The 13,437-nt window shown below is 49.8% G+C and overlaps 1 long non-coding RNA gene across 1 annotated transcript; it reads left to right on the top strand.

Annotated features, from left to right (window-relative positions):
• The first annotated feature begins 966 nt into the window (after positions 1-966).
• On the top strand, positions 967-7,640 carry LOC129049853 (uncharacterized). Its single transcript, XR_008513228.2, has 3 exons — positions 967-1,047; positions 6,732-6,893; positions 7,153-7,640. It is a non-coding gene; the product is annotated as an uncharacterized LOC129049853 (long non-coding RNA).
• The last annotated feature ends 5,797 nt before the right edge of the window (positions 7,641-13,437 follow it).

Genomic DNA, 13,437 nt, shown 5'->3' with positions numbered 1-13,437 from the left:
TCCACCAGGCATGGAGGGGGTGGGTACTCCCAGCTGGCTCGCCAACCCTCGCTTCTTGCCTCGCAAGAGCAACCTGGCGGAGGGTCTGTGGGTCAAGCAGGGTCCAGCTCTAGTTTCTCCCCTTCCAGGCTGTGCGCCCTCAGCCAGGCCTCTCCTCACCTAAACGGCTCGCGGACACTTCTGACCCTCACTGAGGTCGTAAAGATTACAAAAGTCAGTGGTCCACACCGACTGGCGTCGGGCCCGCCGCATATCCACTACGTACGACTGGCTGCTGAGTCAGCCGAGGCCTTGGGACTCCGCTCCACAACCCAGCCCACGGCCAGCTTTCCCGGGCTGCTCCGTCCCGCGAGGCCATCGCCCCATTCATATTCGGCAGGGCATTTCCACGCGTGCCGTCTCAGGCAAGCCCCAAAGCACCCTTTTTCGGGCAACACTGTGCCCACTTCACTGGAGAGGGAACTGAGGTCCACGTCATTGGGAGACGAACACGTGACATATTGAGCTCTTTCCTTAGCAAGTGACCTAACCCGCCTTGCCCACGGCCGCGAGCGGAGTGCCAGACCGGAAGTCCGCTAGCTCAGCTGTTCCGAGGCCGGCCAGTCTGCGAACCCTGGTCTTAAATCGATGTCTCTCTGGCCCCTTCCCGCCGCAGCAAAACCCTTATTCCAGGACTACACCCGACGGGTCACACGACCTAGGCTGTCTTGGTCACGTGTCCCGCAGTCCGGTCATGTGCACCGTCGGACCAATCCCAGCGGCCAGGAAGGAGAGGCATTGTGACTGGCCCATGCCCTCCAGGGGGCGGGACTCTTGCTGAGGAGGACCCTCCCCGTTCTCACCTCTATGTTCCGCGTGAATCTGGCTCACTCGCGAGATTGGGCGTCTGACAGGTGCCCTTAGGTCCCACAATGCACCGGCCGGAGGCGGGGCGGTCCTGCATTGGCGCAGCCTGGCGCGCCGCTTGCGTCATCTCTCGGTGCCGCCCTTGAGATTGGGGCAGTTCTCGCTGAGATCCTACCCTTGGCTCCAGGTAGCCTGGAGAAGGTAGCCTGGGCCCGGGAGAAGTTTAGGCCCGCCGTCGTCCCCTCCCTGCCTCTAAGGCCCTCTCCTCGCGACAGCCTCTGAAACCGTCGGCTCATTCCTCATTTCTGTCACGGCCTGGCTTGCATTCCAAGCCAGGCACTCATTTCGTGTTTATTGTTCCAGCTGGACTAGGGGTATTTAAAACCGTGGTCCATGGCTGGGCTTCTAGGGCCGTGACCCCCTTCAAATTATATGCAGTATGTAGGTTGTTGTGGGTGGCTTCTGTCACACTTAAATGCTGAGTGCCATCACAGGACTGGCAGGGCCCTACTGTGGTCGTCAGTGCGCTCTTTGTCAGCACAGAGCCTGACGCAAATGTCCAAAGGTGCTAATTAGACAGAAGCGAATATCCCAACTGTTATCCTCTGCACACGCCTCGGTCTACTCTTTTGAGACTACTTGCTGTTACCTGCACACACATTTATTTATTTATTTATTTGAGACAGGGTCTTGCTCTGTCGCCCAGGCTGGAGTGCAGTGGCGCGATCTCAGCTCACTGCAGCCTCGACCTCCCGGGCTCAAGCGACCCTCCTGCCTCAGCCTCCCGAATAGCTGGGACTACAGGTCTGCGTCACCACGCCCGGCTAGTGTTTTTTTTTTTTTTTTTTTTTTTTTTTGAGACGGAGTCTTGCTCTGTCACCCAGGCTGGAGTGCAATGGCGCGATCTCCGCTCACTGCCAGCTCCGCCTCCCGGGTTCAAGCGATTCTCCTGCCTCAGCCTCCCAAGTAGCTGGGATTATAGGCGCTCGCCACCACACCCCGCTGATTTTTGTATTTTTAGTAGAAACGGGGTTTCGCCATGTTGGCCAGGCTGGTCTCGAGCTCCTGACTGCCTCGGCCTCCTAAAAGTGTTGGGATTACAGGTGTGAGCCACTGCGACCGGCCGTTTTTGTATTTTTTGTAGAGACAGGGTTTCGCCATGTTGCCCAGGGTGGTCTTGAATTCCTGAGCTCAAATGATCCTCCCGCCTAGGCCTTCCAAAGTGCTGGGAGTATGTGAGCCACCGCTCCTGGCTCTGCACACAGCTTTTGATTGTACGCCTTCATCCTGTCATCATGCTGTTCTCTCTGACCGAACAAGTCTCTCTTCATCTTTCTATCAAACATCGATTGAGTTTGAGCGAGGGCGTGGAGGGGTTGAGCACAGTGCCAGACACTGGAGGCACGTTGGTGAACAAGACAAGCCTGGGCAATGTTCCCACAGAGCTCACGATCTAGCGGGGGAGACAAGTTGGAGATGGGGGAGCGGCTGCGGGCGTCTCAGATCTGGCACCAGAGAGATCCTAGACTCCAGGATAAGCAGTCAATAGCCAGGTCAGGGCTGGGCGCGGTGGCTCATGCCTGTAATCCCAGCACTTTGGGCGGCCGAGGCAGGTGGGTCACGAGGTCTGGAGTTCAAAACCAGCCTGGCCAACATGGTGAAACCCCATCTCTACTAAAAATACAAAAATTAGTCAGGCGTGGTGTCGGGTGCCTGTAATCCCAGCTACTTGGGAGGCTGAGGGAGGAGAATTGCTTGAACCCAAGAGGCGGAGGTCACAGTGAGCCGAGATGGAGCCACTACTCCAGCGTGGGCGACAGAGCAAGACGCAACTCTGTCTCGAAAAAAAAAAAAAAAGCCAAGTCAGGGCAAGATGTGAAATAGCACGTTGGAAGGCTCCTGGGTAAGATTTGACTTGTCGCAAGAGGAGAGAAGGTAGCTGGGGCAGCGATTTGATTTGCGGAATGGTGGTTGCTAGGCAGGGTTCGGGATGGATCAGATGGGTGTTTTTGGAAGACCCCTCTGGCTGTTAATGTTAGGGGTGCAAGGGCAGGAGGGAGTTGGGCAGCCAGAGGCGGAAAGAGAACAGCCAGAACAGAGGCTGGATGTAGAATTCTGAACATGTGTGGGAACCTTTCTGGGCCTCAATTTGTCCATCTGTAAATTGGGAGGTAGACTCAATCTTTAAGGTCCTCCCACCTCTGATTAAAATTAAGCAACACTCAGCCGGGCGCGGTGGCTCATTCCTGTAATCCTAGCACTTTGGGAGGCCGAGGTGGGTGGATTGCCTGAGCTCAGGAGTTGGAGACCAGCCTGGGCAACACGGTGAAACCCCGTCTCTACTAAAATACAAAAAAATTAGCCGGGCGTGGTGGCGGGCGCCTGTAGTCCCAGCTACTCGGGAGGCTGAGGCAGGGAGGCAGGAGAATGGCTTGAACCCGGGAGGTGGAGGCTGCAGTGAGCCGAGATCGCGCCACTGCACTCCAGCCTAAGCGACAGAGGAAGACTCCGTCTCAAAAAAAAAAAAAAAAAAAAAAAGAAAGAAAATTTAGCAACACTTCAGGTAGGTGAGAATTTACAAGTGGTTAAAACAGGGGAGAAAGATAATGGGAAGGAAAGAAGGCAGGAGGGAGGGAGGAAACAAAGGGGATACCTGCGAAAGAAGAGACTCCAGTGAAAAATCACAAAGGGTTGGTCAATGTCATGTGATTAGACCAGCTGTCAATTATAGAAGTTAGGATTCTGTCTTCCCACAGAGACTGGAGGAGTCTAACCTTCTTCATGCTTACATTTCAAAAGGACGGCTTTCAGGTCCTTAAGAAAGACACTCCTGAGCTGAAGGAGATAGATATACATCTCAAAGGGATAGAGGCAGGATTCGTATTTGCAAGCCATTTTTAGTAAATGCTCAAAGGGAGGGCCCAGGAGTCTTTCATTAGGTGTTGGCTAAAACGAATAGTAAATTCTCCTGGCATCATTGAGCTTCTCTGGCAGGCATTGTAATGGGGGTGCTGGGATCATCCTAGGACCTTGTGCTTCTAGAAGCATGCTACTGTTTGGTCATCTCTTAGTGCAGAGGTTAGAATGGAGTTGTCACGTGCTGAGAGGTCTGCAGTTCTCAGGGTGCACTTTTTTTTTTTTTTCTTTTTTTGAGATGGAGTCTCCCTCTGTCACCCAGGCTGGAGTGCCATGGCACAATCTTGGCTCACTGCACCCTCCACCTCCCAGGTTCAGGGAGTTCTCCTGCCTCAGCCTCCCGAGTAGCTGGGACTACAGGTTCACGACCCCACACCTGGCTAATTTTTGTATTTTTTTTTTTTTGGTAGAGATGGGGTTTCACCATGTTGGCCAAGCTGATCTTGAACTCCTGACCTCAAGTGATCCGCCCGCCTCGGCCTCCCAAAGTACCGTGATTACAGGTGTGAGCCACCATGCCTGGCCAGGATGCAGTTTTATTCATTTAGTAATTTCTTCACGGCTTCTATGTCTTTTTCATTATGGAGAATGATGCTGTCCTGAGCATTCTTGGGCTTGTAGCTGTCATTCTTTTGTGCAAGTGCTGGTGGCTAAATTCCTAGAAGCAGAATTGCAGAGTCAAAATGTATGACATTTTAGACATTTTAAATGTTTAGCATTGTAGACATTTTAAATGTTTAGCCTTGTGAACATTTTAAACATTACCTAATTACCCTTCCAAAGAGTTGTACAAATCTGCGTAGCCATCAACAATAAACTAAAATGCTCTTTCCTCCCATCTTCCCCACTAGCATTGGAATCTCTTGTCCCACCAGGGCTGCTAATTTCTTTTTTTATTTTGTCTTTTTTTTTCCTTTTTGTGGAGAACGGGGTCTTGCTATATTGCCCAGGCAGGTCTCGAACTCCTAGGCTCAAGCTATCCTCCCGCCTCTGCCTCCCTAAGAGCTGGGGTTATAGGTGTGAGCCACCACGCTCAGCCTCTTTTTTTGGGGGGGGGGGCTCTGGTTGCCCAGGCTGGAGTGCAATGGTGTGATCTCAGCTCACTGCAACATCCACTTCCCAGGTTCAAGTGATTCTCCTGCCTCAGCCTCCCAAATAGCTGGGATTACAGGCATGTGCCACCACGCCTGGCTAATTTTTTCTATTTTTAGTAGAGACAGGGTTTCTCCATGTTGGTAAGGGTGGTCTCGAACTCCCGACCTCAGGTGATCTGCCCTCCTTGGCCTCCCAAAGTGCTGGGATTACAGGCATGAGTCACGGTGCCCGGCCAGGGCTGCTAATTTCAGTGGACCCCTTTCCCTCTCAGAGCCTTTGTTTTCTCAGTGTGAAATGGGGATAGGACAATGATATTAATGACAGCAGGTGTCATCGGCTGAGCTTCCTCTGCCTGCTTTACATGATCCTCCCGAAGACATACTTTTTTTGGTTGGTAGGCTATTAATTATTGCCTCAATTTCAGAGCCTGTTATTTGTCTATTCAGGGATTCAACTTCTTCCTGGTTTAGTCTTGGGAATTATTATCTCCTTTCCACGGATGAGACCACTGAGAGGCAAATGGAGCTGAAATTGCAACTCCACTCTGACATCAAGAAACTCTTCTTGGCTGGGCGCAGTGGCTCACACCTGTAATCTCAGCACTTTGGGAGGCCAAGGAGGGCGGATCGATTGAGCTGAGGAGTTTGAGACCAGCCTGGGCAACATGGCGAAGACCATGTCTCTATAACAAATATAAAAATCAGCTGTGCCTGGTGGTGTGTGCCTGTAGTCCCTCCACACAGGAGGCTGAGGTGGGAGGATTGCTTGGACCAGGGAGGTGTAGGTTGCATTGAGCCAGTATCGTGCCACTGCACTCCAGCCTGGGTGACAGAGTGAGACCCGTCTCATAAAAAGAAAAGAAACTTGGCCGGGTGCGTTGGCTCACGCCTGTAATCCCAGCACTTTGGAAGGTCAAGGCAGGCAGATCATGAGGTCAGGAGATCGAGACCATCCTGGCTGACACTGTGAAACCTCGTCTCTACTAAAAATACAAAAAATTAGCCGGGCGTGTTGGTGGGCACCTGGTAGTCCCAGCTACCCAGAATGCAGTGAGCAGAGATCACGCCACTGCACTCCAGCCTGGGTGACAGAGTGAGACTCCATCTCAAAAAAAAAAAAAAGAAAAGAAACTCCTCCCTAGAGCCCGCCTGAGCTAGAAAGTTGTACAGATGTGGGTCCCCCCAGCATTTGGGACTTTTCGTTGTCACAGCTCTGTTGAATATTATGGTAATTACCTGTTTCATGCCTCGTCACAGTTTAGAGGGATGCTTTCCCGGGGAGGCTCTGTAGGAGGAAACAAAGTTCCCCCAGCATCCCTTTAGAAGGAGAAATGCCAGTTACCTCTTGTCAATTCTGGGTCATCACCCATAGTCTCCCTTGAAAGGACATGTCCAGCGCAAATGGTGCCAGTCACTGAGGAAAATCTCAGTCCTGGGGAAGGGGGCACACAGGTGGGCAGCAGTTCTGGGTCTTCCACTCCCCCAGCCTCCCTACCCCAGTGTGGCCATAGAGAAGCCTGCCATTGGTTTCACTTTGAATTCTTGATCAAAGCTTCACTTGAACATACATAATTTGTGGAGAAACTTGAGGGTATTAGAGGGCAACTCCTTAATCCAGCCTACCCCAAATCTATATATTTACCTGCATTTGCTCCTTAAATCTTTTTTTTTTTTTTTTTTTTTTGCCTTCTGTTAAAATGGATTCTCTGCTCCTGTTTAAGACCAACCCCTCCCTTGAGCTCTGGCTTCGAGTTGCCTGTCGCCTTCATAAACACTGCATGGGCTTGTCCCCATCACACACAGATAGGTTCCAGTGTTTGCTTTCTTTTAAAATCTCCTCTTCTAAAATTCTCTTTTTTGTTGTGTCTCTGCCAGGCTTTGGTATCAGGATGATGTTGGCCTCATAAAACGAGTTAGGGAGGATTCCCTCTTTTTCTATTGACTGGAATAGTTTCAGAAGGAATGGTACCAGCTCGTCTTTGTACCTCTGGTAGAATTTGGCTGTGAATCCGTCTGGTCCTGGACTTTTTTTGATTGGTAGGCTACTAATTATTGCCTCAATTTCAGAGCCTGTTATTGGTCTATTCAGGGATTCAACTTCTTCCTGGTTTAGTCTTGGGAGGGTGTATGTGTCCAGGAATTTATCCATTTCTTCTAGATTTTCTAGTTTATTTGCGTAGAGGTGTTTATAGTATTCTCTGATAGTAGTTTGTATTTCTGTGGGATTGGTGGTGATATCCCCTTTATCATTTTTTATTGCATCTATTTGATTCTTCTCTCTTTTCTTCTCTATTAGTCTTGCACACGTATGTTTATTGCAGCACTATTCACAATAGCAAAGACTTGGAACCAACCCAACTGTCCATCAATGATAGACTGGATTAAGAAAATGTGGCACGTACACACCATGGAATACTATGCAGCCATAAAAAAGGATGAGTTCATGTCCTTTGTAGGGACATGGATGAAGCTGGAAACCATCATTCTGAGCAAACTATCGCAAGGACAGAAAACCAAACACCGCATATTCTCACTCATAGGTGGGAATTGGACAATGAGAACACATGGTCACAGGAAGGGGAACATCACACACCGAGGCCTGTCGTGGGGTAGGGGGAGGGGAGAGGGATAGCATTAGGAGATATACCTAATGTAAATGACAAGTTAATGGGTGCAGCACACCAACATGGCACATGTATACCTATGTAACAAACCTGCACGTTGTGCACATGTACCCTAGAACTTAAAGTATAATAAATACAAATAAAAATAAAATCTCCTCTTCTGACCAGTCCTCTACAGCAGGGCTCTGTTTCTGTTCCCTAATCACCAAAATGTCTCTTACGTGATTATCCTTTTTTTCTGAGACAGGGTCTTGCTCTGTCACCCAGGCTGGAGTGCAGTGGCACCTCCCAGGTTCAAGTGATCCTTCTGTCTCAGCCTCCCGAGTAGCTGGGGCTGCAGGCGTGCACCACCACGCCCAGCTAATTTTTTTTTTTTTCCGTATTTTTAGTAGAGATGGGGTTTCACCATGTTGGCCAGGCTGGAGTGATGATCCTTATTTTTTTTTAAATTTTTTTTTCTTTTTTTATTTGAGACAGAGTCTCGCTCTGTCGCCCAGGCTGGAGTGCAGTGGTGCAATCCTGGCTCTCTGCAACCTCCGCCTCCCGGGTTCAAGCGATTCTCTTGCCTCAGCCTCCTGAGTAGCTGAGATTACAGGCATGCGCTACCATGCCTGGCTAATTTTTGTATTTTTAGTAGAGACGGGGTTTCACCATGTTGGCCAGGATGGTCTCGATCTCTTGACCTCATGATCTGCCTGTCTTGACCTCCCAAAGTGTTGGGATTACAGGGGTGAGCCACCTCGCCAGGCTCACCTTCTCTCTTATAGACATATGCATATATTGTCTTTTATCTGATCTGATGCCCCAGCAGTCTTGATTTCCTGAGTATACCTCCACCAACAGGAACCCTCTCCTACTTGACCTTCTTATGGACCTTGTGTCAGGAAATCAACACTGTTAAAAACAATGTGAATTTGGCTGGGCGTGGTGGCTCATGCCTGTAATCCCAGCACTTTGGGAGGCCGAGGTGGGCAGGTTGCCTGAGGCCAGGAGTTCGAGACCAGCCTGGCCAACATGGTGAAACCCTGTCTCTACTAAAAATACAAAAATTAGCCAGGCATGGTGGCGCGCACCTGTAATCCCAGCTACTCAGGAGGCTGAGGTGGGAGGATCACTTGAACGCAGGAGGCGGAGGTTACAGTGAGCCGAGATTGTGCCACTGCACTCCAGCTTGGTGACAGAGCGAGACTCTGCCTTAAGACAAAACAAAACAAAAGTGAATCAACATCAGACTCCATTCCATTTCACCAGATACCCGCAAAGTCTTCTTTCCCTTCTGTCCTATTCTGTATCCAGAATGTGCATGGCAATTCCTTGCCATGACTCATCAGCCTCCTGTCAGGAACAGCCCCTCAGCCTCACATTGTCTCTAGTGTCCTTGACAGTCTGTCTTAGTCCATTTGTGCTGCTACAACAAAATACCACAGACAGGGTCATTTATAAAGAAGAGAACTTTGGCCAGGTGTGATGGCTTACGCCTGTAATCCCAGCACTTTGGGAGGCTGAGGTGGGCAGATCATGAGGTCAAGAGATCGAGACCATCCTGGCCAACCTGGTGAAACTCCGTCTCTACTAAAAATACAAAAATTGGCCGGGCAAGGTGGCGCATGCCTGTAGTCCCAGCTACTTGGGAGGCTGAGGCAGGAGAATCACTTGAACCCGGGAGGCAGAGGTTGTGGTGAGCAGAGAGACGCGCCACTGCACTCCAGCCTGGGCGACAGAGTGGGACTCTGTCTCCAAAAAAAAAAAAAAAAAAAAAAAGAACAGACCTTTATTGCTCCCAGTTCTGGAGGCTGGAAGTGCAAGATTAGGGCACCGGCAGATTTGTTGTCTGGTGAGGGCCTGGCCCCTGCTTCCAAGATGGTGTCTTGACTGCTGTGCACTCCCGAACGGATGAACTCTGTGTGCTCACATGGCAAAGGGGTGAAAAAGAGTCAAACTCTCTCCATCAAGCCCTTTTATAAGGTCATCAAATCCCATTCATGAGAGCAGAGCCCTTATGACTCAGTCACCTCCCAAAAGCTACACTTCCCAGTACTGTTGCACTGGGGATTACGTTTCTTTTTTTATTTTGCTTTTTAAAAAAATATTTTTTCTACTTTGGGAGGCTGAGGCAGGCAGATCACCTGAGGTCAGGAGTTCAAGATCAGCCTGGCCAACATGGTGAAACCCTGTCTCTACTAAAAATACAAAAAATTGGCCAGGCATGGTGGCTCACACCTGTAATCCCAGCACTTTGGGAGGCTGAGGTGGGCGGATCACGAGGTTGGGAGATCGAGACCATCCTGGCTAACACGGTGAAACCCCGTCTCTACTAAAAATGCAAAAAAATTAGCCGGGCGTGGTGGCAGGTGCCTGTAGTCCCAGCTACTCGGGAGGCTGAGGCAAGAGAATGGCGTGAACCTGGGAGGCGGGGGTTGCAGTGAGCCCAGATCGCACCACTGTACTCCAGCCTGGACGACAGGGCGAGACTCCATCTCAAAAAAAAAAAAAAAAAAAAAGAAAAAAGGTTGGATAGATTTGATTTACCTGTGAAGCCTTCTGTACGTATTTAATTGACATAAGTAGTTTTTCCTTGTTTTTCTTTGCCACTCTGTGAGCCAAGCCCTGGCAAATCTTCCAGCCCCCCTCATCTTCGGGTCTTTGTACGGGTCCTTTTGCTTGGGACATTCTCCACTTTCATCGGGGGAAGCCCAGTGGGAAGTCTCCCTGCAGTGCCCTAACCTCTCCCCACTGTGGTGCCGGCTTCCTGCCGTGGAGCCTGACTTGCTGGACTGTCTCAGGACATGGAAGCAGGGGCATCTGCATTGGGTTCACCACCGTCATTGCTTGGCACGCTCCACAGACACTGGGATGAGCGAGTGTCCTCCCACGGCTCTGCCCGCTTCAGGCACAGTCACTGTGGGTATGCATCCTGCTCTTTACACCTGATTCACTTCACAAGCTGAGCAAGCTGTCCTGTCTGCACCGGGGATGGAGCTGGGCACTGGAGACACCTCCAAGAAAAAGCAGATGAGCTCTCTGCCTCGTGGTGGAGGCACTTTACTAAGAAATAAATGAAATGACAAATTGTACCAGGGCTCTGATGAAAATGGGGTGCCCTGATAGAAAGTAAGGGGATGGAGGATTCCCAATTTCAGGAGGATAGTCAGAGAAGGCCCCTTTCGAGAGAAACCATTGCATTTTAGACCTGCAGGTTGAAAACAGTCAGCCCCGCCACTTCGGGGGCTAGAAGTAGGAAGTGACAGTGAGAGCGTGTGCAAAGGCCCTGGGGCGGGAATGAGGTTGGTGGGTGAGAAGCAGAAGCCAGTAATGGACCAGTGGGAGCACGGCTGGCCATGGCTGCAGAGGTCAGCATGGGGAGGGCTCAGGCTTTATTTAAGTGCCATGTGAAGCCACTCGAGGGTTTTAAGCAAGAGGGCGACGTGATCTCTATTTTAACATGTTCTGGAGAGAAAGCTGTCACTGTAGACTAGGGAAGGGGCGGGGCTGGGGTGGAAGAGCAAGGCTGGGCTAAGGTGCAATCTCTAGGATCTAAGAATCCTAGGAAGGGAAGAATCATGGCCAACCTCTGGGTTTCTGGCTTGATGAGTCTGCTGGGTGGTGGTGTCAGTTCCTGGGTGAAGAAGATCACAGGGACTGGGCTGGGAGGGGGTGGGCAGGTGTGGCCCGTGCTGCTAGTACTGACCCCTCTATGCTGTGGGTGTCCACTCTGTCTACCCAGAGGGTGATGCTGTTCAGGGCATACTGAGGCCCCAGTGCCCACATGGGCCACCCCACAGATAACCGTTGATTGAAATTCTTTTCACTGTCTTCATTTGGGTCAAATCCTCACCCAAGGGGGTTGGATTTGATTTTTTCTTTTCTTTCTTTTTTTTTTTTGAGACAAATTTTCACTCTGTTGCCTAGGCTGGAGTGCAGCAGTGCAATCTTGGCTCACTGCAGCCTTGACTTCCCAGGCTCAGGTGATCCTCCCACCTCAGCCTCCTGAGTAGCTGGGACTACAGGTGTGTGCCACCATATTTGGCTAATTTTTATATTTTTTTTGTAGATACAGGGTTTCACCATGTTGCCCAGGCTGGTCTTGAATTCCTAGGCTCAAGGGGATCTGCCCATCTTGGCCTCCCAAAGTGCTAGGATTACAGGCATGAGCCACCATGTCCAGCCAGATTTGACTTTTTACACCCTAGTTTTTCAAGGTCAACTGGTGGAAAACATAGGTACTTCTTTTTAAAAAAAAAAATTATATTTTTTTAATTTAAAGAGAGAGGGTCTTGCCATGTTGGCCAGGTTGGTCTTGAATTCCTGGCCTCAAGCAATCGACCCACCTCAGCCTCCTAAAGTGTTAGGATTACAAGCGTGAGCCACCAAGCTTGGCCACTTCTTATTTATTTATTCTAGAGCTCTTTGTTAAAAATAGAAAACGTGTGGCTATAAATGAGCATTTCTGGTACATCCTGTATGGCAGACTGAAGATGATTCCAAAGATCTTTTCTCAAGTATTCTGAGAAATTTAGCTTTTTTTTTTTTTCTTGAGATGGAGTCTTGCTCTGTCACCCACGCTAGAGTGCAGTGGCATGATCTTGGCTCACTGCAACCTCCGCCTCCCGGGTTCAAGTGATTCTCCTGCCTCAGCCTCCCAAGTAGCTGGGATTACAGGTGCACACCACCATGCCTGGCTAATTTTTGTTTGTTTGTTTTTTGAGATGGAGTCTTGCCCTGTCACCCAGGCTGGAGTGCAGTGGTGTGATCTTGGCTCACTGCAACCTCTGCCTCCCGGATTCAAGCAATTCTTCTGCCTCAGCCTCCCAAGTAGCTGGGATTACAGGCATGTGCCACCATGCCCGGCTAATTTTTTTGTACTTTTAGTAGAGATGAGTTTTCACCATATTGGCCAGGCTGGTCTCGAACTCCTGACCTTGTGATCCACCCACTTCGACCTCCCAAAGTGCTGGGATTACAGGCGTGAGCCACCGCGCCCGGCCTCATTTTCCCAGAGACTTTAAAAAATTCACAACCTAGAAAGAAACCAAATGGGAGTCAAGATAAAGTACTGCCCACGAATGCACAACTTTGTGAAATTTTTTTTTTTTTTTTTTTTTGAGACGCAGTCTTACTCTGTCACCTAGGCTGGAGTGCAGTGGTGCAATCTCAGCTCACTGCAACCTCTGTCTCCAGTGATTGTCCTGCCTCAGCCTCCCGAGTAACTGGGGCTACTGGGATGCACCACCATGCCCAGCTAATTTTTTGTATTGTTTTTTAGTAGAGATGGGGTTTCACCATGTTGGCCAGGGTGGTCTCGAACTCCTGATCTCAAGTGTTCCACCTGCCTTGGCCTCCCAAAGTGCTGGGATTACAGGCATGAGCCACTGCACCCGGCTAACTCTGTGAGATCTTATTAGATACACAACAGGGGCTGGCTCGCTAGTTATGGGGCTTTCCTTTCTCTATTTCATTTTCTGTAAAACCAGGGTTTGTACTAGACCAGGGGTTCCTAGAATTTGGGATTTCATAGGTCTGGAGGCCGATCAGCATTATCATACTATTCAAATTTTAAAACGGTATTGCCAACTTTTTTCAAGTGGAGAATTATAAAAGAAACTCGTATTTACACTTACCATTTCCAAAGGTATATTTCAATGCTAAAAGCAAAGGAAAAGCATGTCAGAAAAAGGGTCCTTCTCCAAATTGAGTTTCCAGAGGAACCCATTCCATTGCTCTTCTCTCTTGTTTTCTTTTGTTTTTGAGTCAGGGTCTTGCTGTGTAATCCAGGCTGAAGTGCACGGCTCACTGAAGCCTCAGTCTCCTGGGCTCAATTGATCCTCCCACCTCAAGCCTCTCATGTAGCTGGGACTATGGGAACGCGCCACCACACCCAGCTAATTTTTTTTTGGTAGTGACAGGGTCAGTGTTACTATGTTGCCCAGGCTGGTCTCGAACCCCTAGGCTCCAGCTGT

The sequence above is a fragment of the Pongo abelii genome, chromosome 15, assembly GCF_028885655.2.
Source record: "Pongo abelii isolate AG06213 chromosome 15, NHGRI_mPonAbe1-v2.0_pri, whole genome shotgun sequence".
Taxonomy (NCBI): Eukaryota; Metazoa; Chordata; class Mammalia; order Primates; family Hominidae; genus Pongo; species Pongo abelii.
This window is presented reverse-complemented; position numbering and strand designations above follow the sequence as displayed.